Source organism: Cervus canadensis, chromosome 12 (genome assembly GCF_019320065.1).
Source record: "Cervus canadensis isolate Bull #8, Minnesota chromosome 12, ASM1932006v1, whole genome shotgun sequence".
NCBI lineage: Eukaryota > Metazoa > Chordata > Mammalia > Artiodactyla > Cervidae > Cervus > Cervus canadensis.
Window position 1 is genome coordinate 56371493 of NC_057397.1, and position 6065 is coordinate 56377557.

Sequence of the window (6065 nt, forward strand, 5' to 3'; positions counted from 1 at the left end):
CAAGCTCAGTTTGGATGCACGTTGTCTGTAATGCAGCCTGGAAACTATCTTTCGACAGCAAGCTGGTCCAGTCAATATGGCTTGTTTTCTTTCTCTTCTTCTAAGGATCACATTTCTGGTTTAAATTTCCCCCAGTGTCTAAGCTGACATGGTCTCCTTCAGTGTCTGACACGGAGGACTTTGAGCCTCTGAGTGCATGTCGGGCTTTTGGGGGCTTCCGTGATGGCTCAAACAGTAAAGAATACACTTGCAACTCCGGAGACACTGGAGACTTGGGTTCGATCCTTGGGTCAGGAAGATTCCCCTGGAGTGGGAAATGGCAACCCACTCCAGTATCCTTACCTGGAGAATTTCAAGGACAGAGGAGCCTCTCGGTCTACAGTCCATGGGGTCACAAAGAGTTGGACATGATTGAAATGATTGAGCACACACAGTGTCCAAAAATTACAGTGTAAAAGATATTGATCTCTGGGAGTGGAAGGGAGTTGATAGCGGCAGCCGGGGCAGCGAGGAGATTCCAGAAGCTCTCGGATTCTCACGGCTGAGTTAGGGATTTAACTGCCACCATGTCGAGCAAAAGAGCAAAGACCAAGACCACCAAGAAGCGCCCCCAGTGTGCGACCTCCAATGTGTTTGCCATGTTTGACCAGTCCCAGATTCAGGAGTTCAAGGAGGCCTTCAACATGATTGACCAGAACAGGGACGGGTTCATCGACAAGGAAGACTTGCATGACATGCTTGCTTCCCTGGGAAAAAAATCCAACTGATGATATCTGGATGCCCTGATGAATGAGGCTCCAGGTCCCATAAATTTTACCATGTTTCTCACAATGTTTGGTGAAAATTTAAATGCACAGATCCAGAAGATGTCATCAGAAATGCTTTTGTTTGCTTTGATGAAGAAGCAACTGGCACCATTCAGGAGGATTACCTGAGAGAACTGCTGACCACAATGGGAGACGGGTTTACAGATGAGGACGTGGAGGAGCTGTACAGAGAAGCACCTATTGACAAAAAGGGGAATTTCAATTACATCGAGTTCACGCGCATCCTTAAGCATGGAGTGAAAGACAAAGACGACTAAAAAGAACTTCAAACTACAGCCAAACGCTCCTTGTTGCCACTCTGGGTATTTCTGAGACTTTCTCTTAGAGCCTATTGCATGCCCTTAGCTTTACAGCTTCTGCCTTTCTTGTTGTATTTATTCTCAGCCATTTGGGGCACATGCATCTCTATAATCAGACTGGATGTGGGACTTCTTGTCATTTTAAGAATAGAAAATTGGGTAATTTAACTTACCAGCTGCTGTCTACCCTCCCCACCCCCAGTAACTGCAGTCTACAGAGTCAATATATTTTTTCAGAGATGGTTATTCACTCAATTTTTTCTGAAGCATAATTAAACTTTATGATAAAAAAAAAGATATTGAGTGGTGATGAAGATGTGGAGAAAAAGGAACCCTTGCCCATTTTGGTGTGAATGTAAATTGGTACCGCCATTATGAAAAAAAGTATGAGGTTTCTCAAAAAAATAAAAATATTTTCTCTGGCATTTGTGACAACATAGGAGAACCTAGAGACATGATACTAAGTGAAATAAAGCAAAACACAGGAATACAAATACCACATTATCTCACTTTTATGAGGAATCTAAAAATATTGAACACAAAGAAACAGAATAGAGAGAATAAAATGCTAGTTACCAAGATCCGGGAGATGGGGTGGGTGAGATGGAAATGGGGAGATGTTGGTCAAAGGGTCCAAACTTTCAGTTGTAAGATGGAGGTCTAATGGTGATGATAGTTAATAATAATGTATTGTACACTTGAAATTAGCTCAGAGGGTAGATCTCAAGTATTCTCACCACACATACACACACACACATACATACAACAAAAGGGTAACTACATGAGGTGATGGATGGTAAATTAGATTGATAGTGGTAACTATTTCAGAATTTATATGAACATCAAATCACCACAAATATATACAATTTTTATCTGTCAAGCATACTTTAGTAAAGCTAGGAATACATGAAGAAAAAGTAAGTACTTTAAAAAGTCATTGCTTCATGTATTTTGTCCAGATCTGTAATTGTTAAGGATGGGGAGTAAAATTCGTCTCTGTTAATGCCTCTTGGCCAGAAGTGCAAGCCCCCAAATTATAAAAATTTAAAAAGAAAAATAATCATTACAGGTGCTATGATTATTTGCTGGAAAAACTTTAGGAGAAAACAAATAGAAAACGCTTTTAAAGCTAATAAGTGAGGTCATTATAGAGGCCAATTATAAAATAAATTTATAAAATTCAATTTTAAATTGTAATTTTAAGAGACTCCATCCAGTACCTACAAAAATACAGAATCACTACATGTAAAGTTAAGAAATATGGAGCAAAAAGTATGAAGAAAAATACTCAATTTTCCTGAAGAATATTAAGTTAGGGAATATCATGTTTCCAGTTGACAATACCAATAGTATAAAATAAATTTTCTCTCCAAATAGCTCTACAAATTTGATTTGTCACTCAAAATAACAGAGACAAACAATTGCCTTGGGTGACACTACAATGCCACATGATAATATTTTATATTCTTTCTGAAAAAAATCTCTCGGAAAATAGAAATAATATTGCTTTACATGATAAACATATATCTCAAAACAACCACTATATGCTAGCAATGACAAACAATAAAAGTATGGCCATTAGTATGAGGAAAAAAACTGGTATTCTGATTATTGCCATTATTTAACATTGTTCTCTTAGCTGTAACCAATGTTATTAGACTAACAGTTGAGAAAGACCCTATAGGTTTAAATGAAAATTTAGACACTGGAAAGGAAACGATAAATAACATAATTTACTGATGATATAAGAAAATTACTTCTTTAAAAAGGATAATCAACTATAATATTGAACAGAGTATCAGCTAATGTATGAAAGTAACAAATCAATTGCACAAGAAAATATAATTATAGAATATAATTATTTTAATTCAACAAGAAGGAAAAGTGAAATATATGTATATATTATATTTACAGATAAATAAGGACATGTATAGTTCTAACATAAGAACCATAAATAAGGCCAAGGCAATAATCATCACAAAATTCTGATCATCATTGAGGAGGAAATGTCATGATAGGGAAGGGGCACATAATGGATTTCTGGAACATTTAGAAATTTATGTCTTGACCTCAGTGGTGTTTAAAAGAGAGAACACTTCATAAATAGTAGCTGTGCTTTCTGTAACTTTTTTAAATGAATGTTTCACTTTTCAATGCAAAATTAAATATACATATATGGGCTTCCCTGTGGCTCAGTGGTAAAAACTTCACTTGCCATTGCAGGAGATGCAGGAGATGTGGGTTCAATCCTTAGGTCAGGAAGATCCCCTGGAAAAGGAAATGGCAACCTACTCCAGTATTCTTGCCTGGGAAATTCCATGGACAGAGGAGCCCGATGGGCTACAGTCCATGGGGTCCCAAAGAGTCAGACACAACTGAGCGAGTGAGCATGCATGCCTATGTGTGTACATCTGCATGTACATATACACAAAAAAACCTCATTTATAATAACAACATACACAAAAATCATAAGAATAAGCAACAGTAAATGTGCCAAATGTCTTTGTAAATGATGTAAACATATCATGAGAATTATGAAAGAAACTTTGAATTAAGGGAAGAATTCGTTTTTACATGAGGAAGCTCAATATTATGGAGCTAAAGATTTTCACTAAATTTATAAATTTCATGTACAGTCTCTGAAAATCATAATGGATTTATTGGAATGAGGCAAAAGTATTCCAAAATGTATATGGTAGATAGACTAAATATTGTAGAAACACACTCTATCTGCTATTAATATTTATTTTTAAACAATATTGAGAGAACATATATAAATACATATAGAATAGATATTATATACATATTGTACAAGAAAAATATTTCAAATTGATAGAGGAATTATAAAGGTTATAATGGATTTGAGAAAATGCAGGAAAAAGAAAAACTCTAAATGAGTTAATGACTGACCTTCAGTTTAAAAGAAAACACTATAAGAAATTTTTTAAAACAGCTCAATACTTTTAGGGTGAATAAAAATCCTGTAACAGAAAGGACACCAAGAAAGATTTGTAGATTTTTCTCCATATATATTTTAAAGTTTAGCTCAGTAAAATCACCATAGTCAAAATTAAAAGTCAGTAGCATCATGTAGCGGACAAATGTTAATATCCTCTAACATATAAAGAATTCTTCTTTAAAGGAAAGATGAACAGACTACTAAAAAATGGACAGAGTACATCAGAGGGCAACTTACCATTGAAGAAATAATAGTCAATAAATATTAAAGGATAATCAATCTCACTGAATCTAAGATGCATGATTTATAATACCTTTCATTTATTTTGTTGGTAGAGATTTAAAATATGATTATATCTAGTGTTGCCAAGAGTATAGAGAAATGGATATCTGTATATACTGCTAACAAAGACAGGGATTTGTATTTATAAAAGACAGTTTGACTGTATGCAGAATTTTTTGCCAAATAATTCCATTTGAAGAGAATAATATTAAGGAAATAATTGACAAGCGATCAAGACTACATAAGGGTGTTCATCACAGCACCATTGTATAATAGCAAGAAGATAAGAAATATTCAACATTTGGGAAATTACTGAATATAAATATTCAACAATAGGGAAATTGTGAAATACACACAATAGAATATCATTTTCTCATTGAACATCCTTAGTGAAATATACTGTTGGTAAAAAATAGCATGTACTGTATAGTCCAATTTATTTTAAAAAATCATATGTATATATGCATTATAAATTTTCAGAAGGTTAAGCACCAAGATTTTAACATAGTTATCTCTATATGGCAGCATTTTTAGTGATACTTTCTTCCTTATAACTTTTCATTTAATATAAAAATTATTAGAAAATACAAATATAAAAAAAATACTTTTCACCTACTATGCTGACAAAAGGTTTTAAAAATGTGAATTAAGTGTTGGTGGGAAAATGCATAGATATGCTGTGGCAAATGCTACTTGTGGAATTATAAATTGATAATTTTCAGAAAAGCAATTTCCACATGTATTGAAAACAGTATGGAAACTAATAGCAAAAAGTTGTATTGATAGGTTGGTTAAATAATATAATAGTCATACAGTAGAATTCTATGGAGTCATTAAAAATCATGCTGCATATTTACCCTGCAACATGGTAGAATATTCATGGCACATGTGAGAAAGTGAAGTGTTAAGTCGCTCAGTTGTGTCCCACTCTTTGAGACCTCATAGACTGTAGTCTACCAGGATCCTCTGTCCATGGAATTTTCCAGGCAAGAATACTGGAGTGTGTTGCAATTCCCTTCTCCAGGAGATCTTCCCAACCCAGGGATTGAGCCTGAGTCTCCCACACTACAGGCAGATTCTTTACTGTCTGAGCCACCAGCAAAGTCCCACTTGTGAGAAAAGTCATGCATAAAAGAATACATTTATGGAATTTATTAGTAAATATATATCAGTATCAAGACTATGTTAATAATTATCTCTAGGTTATGGATACAGGTGGCTTTAGTTTTAATTTTTCATATTCATACTGTGAAAATGAAATATTTATGATAAAAAATTAACTACATTTGTGAAGATCTTATTGTCTCCAATACCAACTCTATTCTACTAACAGCAGAAGTCTTGAGTTCAGATTGACATTCAACTCACAAGATAGAACTTCTTTCACCTTCTCTGTTTAGTCAGTGTTAAGAAAGAGAACAGAAAAGGAAGAAAGTATGGCATGCAAAGCAGAGCAAGCAAAGAGGTCTGGTGACTTCCAGGCAGAGTTTCTGTCTTGATCATTCATCACTCAAGTTGCCTGTGTTCACAATAGACAAGGTTCATTGTATGTGGATAATTAGAAGTCAGAGAGCGGTGGGCTCTGGAGTCTCTGGGTTTTATCCTGCCTAGCTATGTAGCTCCCTCAAAGGTGCAGAACTAGCACTCACTCTCCAGTGTAGCTACAGTTTATCAATCCTGGGCATGCATGAGTGCTAA

General features: G+C 34.9%; 1 pseudogene; it reads left to right on the forward strand.

Annotated features, from left to right (window-relative positions):
* The first annotated feature begins 525 nt into the window (after nt 1–525).
* LOC122451133 lies at nt 526–1109 on the forward strand (annotated as a pseudogene).
* The last annotated feature ends 4956 nt before the right edge of the window (nt 1110–6065 follow it).